The sequence below is a fragment of the Talpa occidentalis genome, unplaced genomic scaffold (genome assembly GCF_014898055.3).
Source record: "Talpa occidentalis isolate TD23 unplaced genomic scaffold, MPIMG_talOcc4v2.1 talOcc4.10, whole genome shotgun sequence".
Classification (NCBI taxonomy): domain Eukaryota; kingdom Metazoa; phylum Chordata; class Mammalia; order Eulipotyphla; family Talpidae; genus Talpa; species Talpa occidentalis.
Window position 1 is genome coordinate 19,738,165 of NW_023600993.1, and position 15,353 is coordinate 19,753,517.

Genomic DNA, 15,353 nt, shown 5'->3' on the forward strand with positions numbered 1-15,353 from the left:
AAAGTGGCCATAAAAGAGGACTAGAAGGGAGGGAAGCGCAGAACCCTGCTCCCCTCCCCCGCCCACAGAGGCGGCACTCTCCGACCAGCAGAGGGGAGGAAACAACAAACCAAAACAACCAACAAGAACAAACGACGCAGCAAGCGGGACTGTGAGCGGAAAGGAACTATTGCAGCCACCACACCCCGTGAACGGGAGCTGAGGCGAACCCTGCAGGATCCGCCGCGGCGGTGAGCGAACGGCTCCGGGCGCCATTAGAGAAGAACAAAGACCCCGGGAGACGCGCACACAGCCCGGGCTGCCGGTAAGCCTGCGCAGGAAACGCGGCACGCCTGGCGCGCTTGAAAAGCAAGTGCAGACCGGGATCGCGGCTGCCCAGGTCCCCGCGCCTGCGACCTAGGCTTGCGGGGAGACGACCTAGGCTTGCGGGGAGACGCACGGAGGTCCTCACTGAGGTGAAGGTCCCTCCCTGAGTAAGCAGGAACCAGGCGCCCAGGCACGGGAGCGGTGCAAAAGGCGCCATTCCCGCGCCACTGAACTGGGCTACAGCCCGCGTCCTGGACCTGAGGGCTTTGAACTGAGACCCGGGGCACGAAAATTCGGGGCGTGGTTTCTCCACGACGGTGGAGCACAAGGCAGACACAGCACCCCAAAGCTGTTGAGGTGTACCCTACCATTCCCGCTCTGTTCTCTGTCCCACGGGGTGGGGGAGGCGAAAAACAGCCCCCCAAGGACAATAGGAGAGATCTCTGGCGCCACCTAGCGACCAGGAAAAAAAAAGTCACTAACACCCTATAAAACAGGACATTTCTTAAGTCTGCTTGAAAAGGGCAGAAGGTTTCTGGAGGACCCAGTGGCCAGCCGGGAAGTTATTCCACGCCAAGCCCCTTCCGACCAGCAGTCTGAGCCCACAGAGGGAGCAGGCACCCACGTCCGGGGCAGACCGGGTGCGCAGAAGAGTGTGCCTGAAACCGGAGGCGCAGGGACTGCATCCCGCTTCGCCATTTGAGAACAGGGACATTTCTTCAGTAAAAACTGCCTAAAACCAGCAGAAAGCTCCCCCAGAAGACAGAGATGGCTCCTGGAAGAGCCAGAGGGGAGCGGAGAAGTTCACCCAAGATGTCAGTCAGTCCGAGCAACACAGTGTCCCAACGCATACGACAAATTAGAAAACAGACAGTAGGGAGTAGAAGAACCACACGCAACCTAAAAACTCCTCAGGAAAGAAGCACACCACAAAAAGAAAACCACTCCCCAGATTGCAACGACAGCAACTTGGAAGAACTTCTGAGCCTTCCAGAAAGAGAATTTAAAATTGCCATGATTAAAAAGTGATAGATCAGAAGAAGAAATTGAGTCCCTAAAGAGGGAAGTAAGAGAAATGCAGGAGATCAAAGAATTAATGGAGGAACTAAAGAACTCTGGGAAAAGCAATGAAAGCAGAATAGATGAAATGGAAGAACGAATAAGTAATCTTGAAGACACAGAAATAAAAAGAACCAAAACAGAAAAGGAAAGAGAAGTACGAAGGAAAAAGAATGAAGAAAGACTTCGGGAACTATCTGACTCCATGAGGAAAGGAAATATAAGAGTTATAGGAATTCCAGAAGGAGAGGAGAGAGATGTAGGAACAGAGAAAATATTCATGGATATAATTGAAGAGAACTTCCCAAATGAGAAGAAGGAGCTGAAAATTGATATACAAGAAGCAAGAAGAACACCAAACTTCCACGACGAAAGGAAAAACACAGCAAGACACATAATAGTAAAGCTCCCAAGAATCCAGGACAAGGAAAAAATAATGAAGCTGACAAGAGGGAAGAAACAGATAACATTCAAAGGAAAACCAATCAGGCTGACATCAGACTTCTCTGAAGAAACACTACGGGCAAGGAGAGAGTGGAGGGACATAGTCAACAGACTCCAAGAAAACAGATGCCAACCAAGAATACTCTATCCCGCAAAGCTCTCTTTCCTCCATGAAGAAAGAATATGGACCTTCCCAGACAAAGAGAAACTCCGGAATTTCATTGCGACTAAACCCCACTCCAAAAAATACTACAAGGAATCCTAAAGCCAGAACCTCAGAGAGACGAATAACAACGAAAGAAGACCAAAAAAAAAAAAAGTTATTAAAAGAATAAATAAATAAAATCAAAGGAAAGACAAACATAATGGCAAATACAGATGTTAACATATCAATATTAACTCTAAATGTAAATGGACTAAACTCTTCAATAAAAAGACACAGAGTTGCAGCCTGGATTAAGAAACAAAACCCAACCTTTTGCTGTCTCCAGGAAACACATTTAGCTACAAAAGATAAAAATAGGCTCAAAGTCAAAGGATGGAAAACAATCCTACAAGCAAATGGGCCAAAAAAGAAAGCAGGAACAGCTATACTTATATCAGATAAAACAGATTTCAAACTCAAAAAAAAAAAGAGACCCCAATGGTCACTACATTATGATCAAGGGGACAATACTTCAAGAAGAAATAACACTCATTAACATATACTCACCAAACGAAGGAGCACCAAAATATATCAGACAACTGTTGTCCTCTCTGAAAACAGACATCAGAGAAAACACATACGTAGTGGGAGACTTCAACACACCACTATCAACAATGGATAGATCAACAAGACAAAAAATAAGTAAAGAAACTAAAGCTCTAAATAAGGACCTAGAGCATTTGGGCTTAACAGACATCTATAGAACACTAAACCCAAAAAAAACGGAGTACACATTTTTCTCAAGCGCACACGGATCATTCTCCAGGATCGATCACATACTGGGGCACAAGACAAACATCAACAGATACACCAAGATTGAAATCATACCAACCATCTTTTCTGACCACGAAGGCATCAAACTAGAAATAAATCATAAAAAGAAGGCAAGGAACTATCCTACCTCATGGAGATTAAAAGCCACACTACTGGAAGACCACTGGACTAATGAGGAGATCAAAGAAGAAATTAAAAAATTCTTTGAATTGAATGACAAGGAGGACACCAATATCCTAAATGTATGGGATGCAGCAAAAGCAGTAATAAGAGGAAAATATATAGCAATAGAAGCTCACATCAAAAAACAAGAAAGAACTCAAAGAAACAACCTAATCTCGAAGCTCAAAGATCTAGAAAAAGAACAACAAAAAAACCCAGAACCAGTAGAAGAAAAGAAATAATAAAAACCAAAGCAGAAATAAATGAAATTGAAACTAAAAAAACAATCCAAAAGATCAATGAAACCAAGAGCTGGTTCTTTGAAAAAATAAATAAAATAGACAAACCCCTAGCCAGGCTCACAAAGGAAAAAAGGGAGAAAGCACAAATACACAGAATCATAAATGAAAGAGGAGAAATCACAACGGACACAGCAGAAATCAAAAGAATAATCAGTAACTACTATGAACAGTTATATGGAAACAAGTTCAACAATCTAGAGGAGATGGACAAATTCCTACAACTCTACAATCACCCAAAGCTAGATAAAGAAGAAATAGAACACCTAAACAGACCAATTACAAGCAGCGAAATTGAAATGGTAATTAAAAACCTCCCCAAAAACAAAAGCCCAGGACCTGATGGATTTACAAATGAATTCTACCAAACATTCAGAGACGAATTAGTGCCTATCCTTCACAAACTCTTCCAAAAAATTGAGAAGGAAGGGACAATACCAAACACGTTCTATGAAGCCAATATTACACTAATACCAAAACCGAATAAGGACAACACAAAAAAGGAAAACTATAGGCCAATCTCCCTAATGAACACTGATGCAAAAATCCTCAATAAAATTTTAGCTATCAGAATCCAACAATGTATCCATAAGATAATTCACCACGACCAAGTTGGATTCATTCCAGGGGCACAAGGATGGTTTAACATCCGAAAATCAATCAACGTTATCCAACACATCAACAAAAAGAAATATAAAAACCATATGATAATATCAATAGATGCTGAGAAAGCTTTCGACAAAGTGCAACACCCATTCATGATAAAAGCCCTTGAAATTCTTGGGATACAAGGAACATACCTCAACATCATAAAGGCCATCTACGACAAGCCAACAGCCAGTATCATTCTCAATGGTGAAAAGCTGAAAGCAATTCCATTAAGATCTGGAACAAGACAAGGATGTCCACTCTCACCACTGCTTTTCAATATAATACTGGAAGTCCTAGCCAGAGCAATAAGACAAGAGAAAGACATCCAAGGAATCCAAATAGGAAAAGAAGAAGTCAAACTATCACTATTTGCAGATGATATGATAATATACATAGAGAACCCCAAAATCTCCACAGAAAAACTAATTCAACTCATCAATCAATTCAGTAAAGTGGCAGGATACAAAATCAACACGCAAAAGTCAGTAGCCTTCCTATACACAAACAATAAATCTGAAGAAGAAGAAATCAAAAAAACCACCCCTTTTATTATCGAAACAAAAAAAATCAAATATTTGGGAATAAATCTAACAAAAGAGGTAAAGGACCTATACAAAGAAAACTATAAAACACTGTTAAAAGAAATAGAAGAAGACACAAAGAAATGGAAAGACATCCCCTGCTCATGGATTGGAAGAATAAACATTATTAAAATGGCCATCCTACCAAAAGCAATATACAGATTCAATGCTATTCCAATCAAAATCTCAATGGCATTCTTCAAAGAAATAGAACAATTATTGATGAAATTCATATGGAATCACAAAAAACCCCGAATAGCCAAAGCTCTACTGAAAAAAAAAGAAGGAAATGGAGGCATCACACTCCCAGACTTCAAACTATACTACAAAGCCATAATCATCAAAACTGCATGGTATTGGCACAAGAACAGACATACAGACCAATGGAATCGAATAGAAAATCCAGAAATAAACCCACAGATTTATGGTCAACTAATCTTTGACAAAGGAGCAAAGACTATGCATTGGAGCAAAGAAAGTTTGTTCAATAAATGGTGCTGGGAAAACTGGGTCGCTACATGCAAAAGAATGAAGCTTGACCACTACCTCACACCATACACAAAAATCAACTCAAAATGGATTAAAGAACTAGACATAAGACCTGAAACCATAAAATACATAGAAGGAAATATAGGCGAAACACTACGGGATTTGCACATCAAAGACATCTTTACAGACACATCACCCAAAGCAGTGATAGTGAAGAGAAAGATAAACAGCTGGGACTACATCAAATTAAAGAGCTTCTGCACAGCAAAAGAGACAATAACAAAAACAAAGAGAAACCCCACCAACTGGGAGAACATTTTTGCACCCAACACTAATGATAAAGGACTGATCACAAAAATCTGCAAAGAGCTGATGAGACTCAGCAACAACAAAGAAAATAATCCAGTCAAAAAATGGGCAGAAGAGCTAAAAAGAAACTTCTCTGAAGAGGAAATGAAAATGGCCAACAGACATATGAAAAAATGTTCAACATCACTTGTAATCAGGGAAATGCAAATCAAAACTACCATGAGATACCATCTCACACCAGTGAGAATGGCACATATTAAAAAAACTAGCAACAACAAATGTTGGCGAGGATGTGGAGAAAAAGGAACTCTCCTGCACTGTTGGTGGGAGTGCAAACTGGTCCAACCACTATGGAGAGCTGTGTGGAGATTTCTGGACCTACTAAACATAGAGCTTCCATATGATCCAGCAATTCCACTCCTAGGTATTTACCCAAAGGACACAGAAACATCAATTCCAAAGAGCACCTGCACTCCTATGTTTATAGCAGCACTGTTTACAATAGCTAAGCTTTGGAAACAGCCCAAATGCCCAAAAATAGATGACTGGATCAAGAAGATGTGGTACATATATACCATGGAATATTACTCAGCATTCAAAAAAGATAAACACATGCAATTTGCAGCAACATGGATGGCACTGGAAGGGATCATGCTCAGCGAAATAAGCCAAAAAGAAAAAGAAAAATACCGGATGGTCTCACTCATAGCAGGAATCTAGAAAACTTAAATAAGGGACCAGGAAAATGAATATAAGAAAGTGAAAATCAAAATCAACAAAAAAACTATGAACCAGAGACACTTTTTGGGGGTGGGGGGCGGGAGGGGAAGGATTGGGGTCAGAATGGGGCGTTTGCAATTGTATGGGGGAATATAAAAATAAAATTTAATATTTAAAAAAAAAAAAAAAAAAAAAAAACAAAGAGAATAGCAAACTGCAATGACCTGGTCTTCTACTACCGCTTTTATGTTGTATTGTATGTAGTCAGTAAAATTACTGACCACATAGAGTGTTGGCAATGGTGTGGAACATCTGGAACTCTCATACATTGCTGGTGAGAATGCAAAATTGGTCCAACCACTTTGGAATACAATTGGACAGTTTCTTAAGAAGTTAAATATACACTAGCATATATGAGCCAGTCATTCTTCTCTTAACCAAGAAAAGTGACACCATATGTCCATACAAAGACTTGTTTATGAATGTTTAGAGTAGCTTTATTTGCAACTACTGAAAACTGAAATGTCCATCAATAAGCATGTGGATAAACAAATGATAGTATATCAATACAATACAAAATACTCAACCCCTTAGGGGTTTATCTAAAAGGATAAATTATTGATACATACAGCAACATGATTAATCTCAAAATAATTATACTGACTTTAAAAAGCCAGACAAGAGTACATATACTGTATGAGTCCTTTTATATGCAATTATCTAAAATGTGAACAAAGCTACTTACTGATAGAAAGTGATAGATCAGTGGTTGCCTGAGGACAGAGTGGGGAGGGAAAATGATTACAGAAGAGCATAAGGAATCTTTGGGGGTTGTGGATCTGTTTATTATCTTGACCATGGTGATGGTTTCACAGGTAAATTCATATATCAAAATTGATCACATTGCCTCCTCTAAACATATGCAGTTTGTTGTGTTTCAGTTAAAGCCATTAAAATATTATTATGATAAAATTTCCCCAGATTTAATAATGATGAAATTGCCAGTATTCTTTTCCCCAGGGTTGGTAGTTTTCAAAACATGGGTTATAAATGACTATTTTATGCACTCACAAGGTCACGATTAATATAGTCCCTCCAGATTTTTTTATAAAAAGGATATCATTAAAGACTCTTGAGCCCTGAATTTGTGCACAGTTTATATTTGTGGATTTGCCATTGCATTGGGATTAATGCTTTAAAGGTCTCATCGTTAAGGTTGTAAATCCCAGGTCCAGATGGCACAGTGTCTGGAGAGAGATTCAATTTCATCCTCATCTGGACAAATGCCTCTACTCAGAGGTGGTCTGTGACTTAAGGGAATGAAACACGCTCATCTGGAAGAAATTCACCCTGAAAAATGAATCTTACATTTATAAAACCAGTCAAACAGTTAATTTATGGCAGATGTTTTACATGCTCGGTGTCACATGCCAGCACTGACCCCAGAGTAGCAGTGGTGGACAGGCCCCTGGGCTGGCTACAAGTGACCTCCCCACTCTAGTTACTTCTGCTTTTCTATCTCTGGAATTTCCCTAGATGCTGGGACCAGGCACAGGGCAGAACTGGGAGGGATTAAATGCCCCAGTAGGCAACCCTCAATTAAAGAGGTTGAGAGTGGACAGAACATGCTACCTATCTACCTTCTGTATCTTTCAGCAGGGCCTTCTTTTTTTTCCCCCCAATTGAGGCAATATTGGCTTAAAACACTGTGTATGACCAACGGGAGTAGGTTCACATGTCCTCAGATGTATGTCACCCCCCAACATCCACCTCCAAGACACCCACAGTCCTTTACCATAGACCACTGGGCTCCCTGCTCCTCTCTGGGCCCCACTCCCACCCTCGTTCCTCATCTAGCAGCCACATTTCTGGGAATTTTTTTCACTTTAGTTGTGTCAGTTCCTTTTTCTTTCTCTATATTTCACATATGAGTGAAATCATCCAGTATTTGTCTTTCTCCCTCTGGCTTATTTCACTTAGCAGCATCCCCTCCAGTCCTGTCCATGTTGTCATAAATGGCAAGAAGTCCTCTTTTTTTGTTTTAGAGTTGAGTAGTATGTCATTGTGTATATATACCGCATCTTCTTCATCCACTACAGAGGGGCAATTCTAAGACACATTCTATGTGATGCCTCAGAGCTACCAGCAAGACGGAATTCTAGAGCCCATAGTGATAAATAAATAAATTATATACCCTGATTGCCTTTGATAACTTCTCCATTTCTGCCTTCCCAATTTCTCATTCTTGCTACCAGGAATTACCTCCCAAATAAAATAAATACATCTTACTCCTTATCTCAAATGCCAGTTCTCATCATAGTACATCAAAATCTGTACTTACAAACAGTAAACAAGTTCAACATCTAGATTATGGGTTAGTCTATAAAATAAATTGAACAAAGAGCTTTGGAAGTGGACTGGCATATTCTTTCAAATTCCTTATACCTGAAAGATATTTTGATGTTTTATTCCTTTAGCTTCTTAATCCTTCACAAATAAAAATTTTGACTGTCTAGTCATAGATTTTCAAAAACAATTCAGCAAGAAGAATGAGGAATAAATACTTGTATTTAAAATCAGAACCAATTGTATAAGAGAAACAAACACCAACCAAATAAGCCCCTTTGGGCTCTTTATCACTTGAAAATCAGTGACACAGCTACACTGAAAACATTACCTGCTTAAAAATCACCTTGCAGGGCTAAGAATGGCCTATTGACATCTGAATCACCACTACATGCTTCTGAGTCAGTTTCTGCTTTGTATATTGACTATTTTGCCCAGAAGATTGCTGCTATCATCAGATAAGACTTAAAAACTAAAATTTAGATGGCAAATGTTAGTTTAACCTATTATTCAAGATGGAATATATTGCTGTCAATATATTCCATGATGATCATTGATTATTCTTGACAGAAATGGGTCCATAGAAGGACATGAAACATCTCAGCACTTCTCTTGATGCTATTTGACTGATGAATAAATTGTTACATTCAAATGATGAGAATTATCTTTGCCAGCTATCCATATATTCATATTATATATGTAAATGTGCAGTATATGTGTATACATATGCATATATATGTAATTGATAATTTATATATAGATTTAACTCATAATACAATAAGTCATTAGCCCTAATGCCTACTTTGCTACTTCATTTATATAAAATTCTAAAATTTAACTTATTAAAAATATATAAGGAAAGTTACTAAACATTGATGAAGTAAAAGTTTGAGTGAGAGAGAGGAACAAAATGAAAGATATTTATGTCCTTTGAGTGATGGCGTATACTCTAGTATTTCTCAGTTCTGATAGGAAAACATATGAGTTGCTTGCTAAGAATTGAAACTGTATCCTATCAAGCTTCAAGGCAAGACGTTCCAGGAATATCTGCCCATCATTCCAAGAATGTAATCCCAAAACGTTAGTCCTGTCTCATGAGTGTCTTAAAAGCACGCAGAGCAGGGCCTCCCTGGTGGCACAGGGGGTTGAGTGCAGCGCTGTGCAGCTGTCCACAGCCTCTGCAGCACGGGTTTGATTCCCAGCTGGCCAGGGAGTGTCCCACATGGCGTGGCAGACCTCTCCTGTCTCGCCCACTGCTCCCCTCAGCAGTGTATTTCGGTCCGTCTGCCTGTTCTGTTCCCCATTCTGTCTCTGGTGAATTCTCTCACCCTCTCACACCTCTGGCCTGTACCCCAGTGCTTGTATAAATACATAAATCTTAAAAAAAAAAAAAGCAAGCAAAGCATAGTGATTAAAAGCCAGTGCTTGAGAGTAATGCAAACCCAGGCATTCTGCTTATTAAGAATTTTAGGTAAATTATTTAATTCTCCGAGATTTAGTATCCTTAGATAAAATAGGATTTATAGTATCTATCTGATGGGATTATTGGGAGAATTAAATGAGTTAAAACCCTCAACATGTTTATGAAATGATTGTCAATAGCAAGTATCAAAGAAAGAACATCCAAACTAAAAATGGACAAAAGACTTAACAATATAAATGTATGCACCATCATTAGTTTTAGAGAAATGAAAAGTTAAACAGTGAGATACCACTAATACCTACTGGACTGTCTAATTTTAAGAAAAGACTTGACCTTACTAAATGTTGGTGAAAGTGTAGAGCATCTAGAACTTTCGAAGACTCCCGATTAAACTATCAAATGGTGCAACAACCTTGGAAAATAATTTGGAGGTTTCTTGAAATGTTAAACATACACCCATTCCATTCTTGAGATTTTACCCAAGAGAATTGAATGTTTTCATGTAAAAACATCAAATGTCATACCTTAAATGTTTTCAGTTAGCATATGTCAAGTATATCTTTTATAACGTAAATATGGCTTAATATTAACCATTTTATTAGCAAATATTAGCATAGTGGCACAGAAAAACTATTAAAGTGTTTCATTAGGTGGTACTTATGGACCTTCATCAAATTCTACATGCTACCTAAAACTATGTACCTTGTATAAGTGAGTACATACCATCTGCATCATCCAAAACAAGCATTTAGACAGAAAAATGCAGTCAAAGGACACCAGGATAAAGGGTAAGACTTTGATAGAATGCAAAATATATAATACAGAATTCTTGAGCTCAATTCTAGTATTACATGCCCTGAAGTGCAAAATGAAAGAATATAAATAGCAAAATAAAACAAAACAAGACACTAGACAGATTAGTTTTCTTCATGGCTTAATCCTCTATTCAAAGAGGACAAATTAGTCTGGGAAAATTAACCTCAGGGTCTGTAAATTCTTAGATTTGACTGTGCTCTTGAGTTTTCAGAATATTGCACTTGGGATGATGACTATGATCAACCTCATCCAAAAAATGAGGCATTAAGTGCCTATTTCTGTGGAGTGCACAAAGCACAGAGAGCATGCTGAGCTCTGCACGCAATTATCCCCATCCTAAGGGATTGACTGAGGACACGTTCAAAGTCAAAATTGTCTTGTCAATGAAGCACTCAGCCATAGATCTGTGGAAGTGACTTATCTTTTCCCTGGCACCATTAGGTCAGTGTGGGGCATCAGTTTTTACTCAGATTTACTGATTTTTGACAAAGCGATGTGTTTATGTGCATTTGATCAGGGTCTGCCTTTATTTTAACAATTTTCCCTTCTGCTCGGGCTTTTAACTCCATGTGCAAATAGTGTTTCCAACCAGCTTTGTGTGTTCTATGATAATTGAGAGGAGTCGCTGATAAAACTAAGGTAAACTCAAGGAATTTTAGAAAATCTATAGATGGAACATCATCAGGACATTTCTCCTATGAAACAACTTTGGGGCCATTCAGCTCTGTCTCTGGGAGTGTCCCAACAAGACTGAGCCTCCTTTGCCCACAGTCACTCCTTCCCTTCTCTGACTCACTCCTTTTCCATTCAGGGGTTAGTAGAGATCATCTCCCATATAAATGAAATACAGTCAAATCATTTTCTCAGGACTCTGAGAACCTAACCAGAGAGACCCATCAGGAAAGGCTCTGGCCTAGGGAAGACTATGGCCTTGACACTTGAAAGTCTCAGCTTGTCATTTCCTCGATGAATTGATAAAGTCATTCTGGAATTCAGTCATACAGTTAGAAAATCCAGACTTTGCAGATAATTGACATTTTCAGTATTTTACTGTTAAATTTATCTTAACTAAGTCATGACTGATGATTCCATGCCAGAAATTCAATGAGTAAATTTATAGTAGGGTGGAGTTTGTTCTGGGAATCCACGTGTTTTTCTTTTCTCTCAATAGTGCCCCCAACAAGGTGCTTGAAGCTCAGTAAATAATCCAAGTGGCTAGGTTGGCAGTGAATCAAAACAAAAGGAAATGAATGTTTGCAGAGCTATTTATCCAGGCCATAGTGAGGTCACGTGGACCTCCTCTGTCCCCTGGTCAATGGCCAGAATTTTTGAGCCCAGCTTTCCTTCAGAGTTATTTCTTTTCACATTTCTTTTCCAGATGGAATGAGCAATCTACCAGCGAGTTTCCTGGGATACAGTCTCCCTTCCTGGTTGGGTGCCCTTGATTTTCACTCCTAGAGGACAAACTTCTTTCCAGGTATTGAGTGGACCCCTTATTATTGCCTACAATAGATTTTTTAAAAAATTGTATACTTCACTCTCTTCCAAAACAACTTAAGGTAGCTCTCTGTCATGCATAAAATGCCACAAGAGAATATAAATTAGAAGGTCAGGGGAAAACAGGAAAATGTCACAAAGCAAAGCTAGAAATGAAATTCAAATCAACACTCAGGCCATCTTAACGCTAAGCTTTCTTAACACTGTAAAGGAGTAAATCTACAAATGAAACCCACTGATGGGAGTCCCAGTAGTCACGGCTCCTTGATACAAATGTTTATTCTCTATCTGGGATGCCAGGTCTTTGGCTCATCCTCATCCACACAGGAGCCACCATCAAATTAAAGGGAGCACATGGTCAAAGGACGGAGGAGTTTTCTTAGCATCTGGAATCACACCAGCAAGAAGCAAAGCTGCTGTTGCTCCTTCCCTCCCCCAGAACCCTCCCACCAATAAGAAATGAAGTCAGAGAGGTGCTGGGAAATAAGTAGACTTCATATTATCTGTGCATTTTCAAAGGCTTCCACCTCTAACAAACAGGAACTGAAGCCCTTTGTTTTTTTTTTTAAAGAATAAAGCTGAAAATATGAATGGCTTTGCTGTTACTCATATTAATTCAGGTACTGCCGTCTCCTCTCTCCCCCCACCCTATCCCCTTCCCCATTTCTTTTTGTGCTGACAATTTCCAGAGCTTTTCTCTTTGATTTTCTTATAATGAAATTCACCAAGGGGAGTGCAGAGAGATTTTTAAGGGGAATTGTAAGCTTGACAGACTATGGCCCTTTAAACTATTTTAATTAAGTCTTAAATGCTTTGCTAGAACACAGCACACCAGCAATAACAAAGAAACAAAAGAAGGGCCTCTGCTTTACAGTGAGCAAAATAGATAAAATGAAGTAACACCATTCTGTCCAACACAAATCTTCCTCCTTTTATTTCTCAGTCTGTCCCCCTAATGGTCATGTCCTGGGTATATTTTTTGTTATGTGGCCTATGACAGAGCTGTCCAAAAAGCAGACTCTTCTAGTCTCATCTCTGAGATAGGAAGTCTTTGCAAGCTGAAATGCTGTCTCCTGCTTTTCTTTGTTGTTAGAAAAGATAACTGCTTTTCAGAGATGCCTAGAAATCTTACCTTGCAGTCCAAGCAGAAAGCTTCCTGGCTCCATTTGTTTCTGCCAGTCTGTTCTCAGGCTGCAGTGACCAGAGGCCAAGAGGGGCTGCTCTCTGACATTTCATCGTAACCATTGTTCTGTGCAAGCAGCAATTATTAAGACTGTTCAGTCTTAATATGAAAAAAATGAAAATCAGGAAAAAAAGGAGTGAATTCTACTCTGAATGATTTCTTTAAAAGTATCCAGGCCATTTTGAGGGAGTTGGACCTAGAAAGGTGTTTCTTTAATAAGCCTCAGTTTTCTGAATTAAGTCTCGGTTTTCACATCTCTCCCCTGGTGGTAAGGCCAGTACCTACCACATAAGGCTAGTAGGAGAATTAAAAGAAGAAATAAGCTTAAAGTACTTTGCATAATGCCTGACACATAATAGAATTCACTTAACTGGTAATGTTTATTAATAGTGTTTTCTCTTTTTTTAATGTACAATTGTCAGCAAACAATTCTTTTTTTTTTCCCTCCACCAAACCACCTGTGCCCATACACCATCCTTTCCACCCTTTTCTTATTCTTTTAAGATCATATATTAAGCATATATTCTATGTGATGTCTGAAATAAACACTTTTTTGATACAATTATCCTCATTAGAACTGTGAAAAATGGGTTCTATGAAGCTTGCTTTTTTTTCTGATTACAGTGTAATACATACTCTTTGTAGAAAACTTTGAAAAATGTACAAAAACATACAAATGATCCCAGTATCCAGAATTAATCATTCTTAATCTTTTAGCATGTTTGTCTCAATTATTAAAATATAAATACTGCAAAATTGGATGCCCACTGCAAAGAAACATTAGTTCCTATATTTATTGACACCTGTACCACAGATGAATAACTCAAAGAGCTAGATCAGAACTCTAGCACGGAACAATACATCTGTAAAAAAATTACAGGACAAAGGAAAGTGGTTTAATTTTCCAAGGGTGGGAAAGTAAACATAGTGGAAGAAAATGATGGAGTATGGTTTGTCTGTAGATTCCTTTAATGCCATTTCCAGTAAAACACACTTTCTATCCTGTCTTTAGGCAGAAAATGGGGGAGGGTGGAAGTGAGAAGAAGCTTTTCTTATTTATTAATGGTCTTCAACTCAAATTAGTTTTTATGTCAAAAAGGCATATTTGGGGGTGACAGTCTGATTTCCTTCAGCTCCTACTTGTCATAGCCCGGAACTGTCAGGAGTTAAAGCCCAGTAGTAGCCCTCCTGGGTGGGATGGGAGTTGATGACTTGGTACCTGAGCCTCCTCACCCCCTAGTGGACAATCCCAGGTGTGCTGCTCCCAATCCTCTGGAGGATTCTGGCGGGACTGAGCCCCTCTCTATCCTGTGAGGTATCCTGCTCATTCATGCATCCTTTATTTCTACCTGTCCCCCCTTCTTCCTCCCTCTCTCCTTTACCGTGCCTTCCAAATACGCCACATGAAGAAAAATCTTTGCTTTAGCACCTCCTTTGGTGGGTACTCAAACTATGACAATTGCAGAAACACCCTGATTTTGCCTCCTGCACAGTTGCTTGGTGACCTGGCCTCTGGGCTGTTCTGTTGTTTATCATGGTGTGATTCTTGCAGAGGAAACTTCATGGTGATCATAACACTTTCAACAGTGATAGCTTTCATGCCTATACGCTTCATGGCTTAGAAAATTCTTTTGGATGTTGTTTCATCTTTTACTTTTAGTCTTCAAGAAAATTTGTTAGATGAGCAAGTCAGTTCCTATCAGGCCCATTTTATAGCTCAGGTAAAATTGTCCCAGACAGATTGGTTCAGAGTCTAAAGGAGATAATGGCTACTTTCTATAAACTCCTGTTGGATTCCATTACATACAGATTCTCTGCTAAGTACTCCTAGATTGCTCCATATTTCACAGTCTGGAATAATCAAGAGCTGTGGTTGATTGGCAGTTGGCAAAAAAAAAAATTAATAATAATTAGGTCATTAAAAATAAATAAGATGGTTAAAATCTTTCATACTGTTAAATTTCAATGTTTTCACATGAATTTAATAAATTAGTAACACAGTTTAAATAGCAAGGAACTTAACCTTATCTGCTAAAAAATGAATAAAATATGAAAAATGAAAGGTCACAAAAGGTAACTGTCTCTGTCC

The 15,353-nt window shown here is 39.1% G+C and overlaps 1 protein-coding gene across 9 annotated transcripts in view; it reads left to right on the forward strand.

Moving 5' to 3' along the window:
• The window catches only part of LRRC3B (leucine rich repeat containing 3B), a 277,752-nt gene that overhangs the window by 163,846 nt on the left and 98,553 nt on the right, over positions 1–15,353 (forward strand). For all 9 annotated transcript variants that reach the window (XM_054692856.1, XM_037525340.2, XM_054692866.1 and 6 more), the window contains one exon: positions 11,963–12,061. The gene's annotated coding sequence lies outside the window, so the exon portion shown is untranslated. The remainder of the gene's footprint in view (positions 1–11,962; positions 12,062–15,353) is intronic.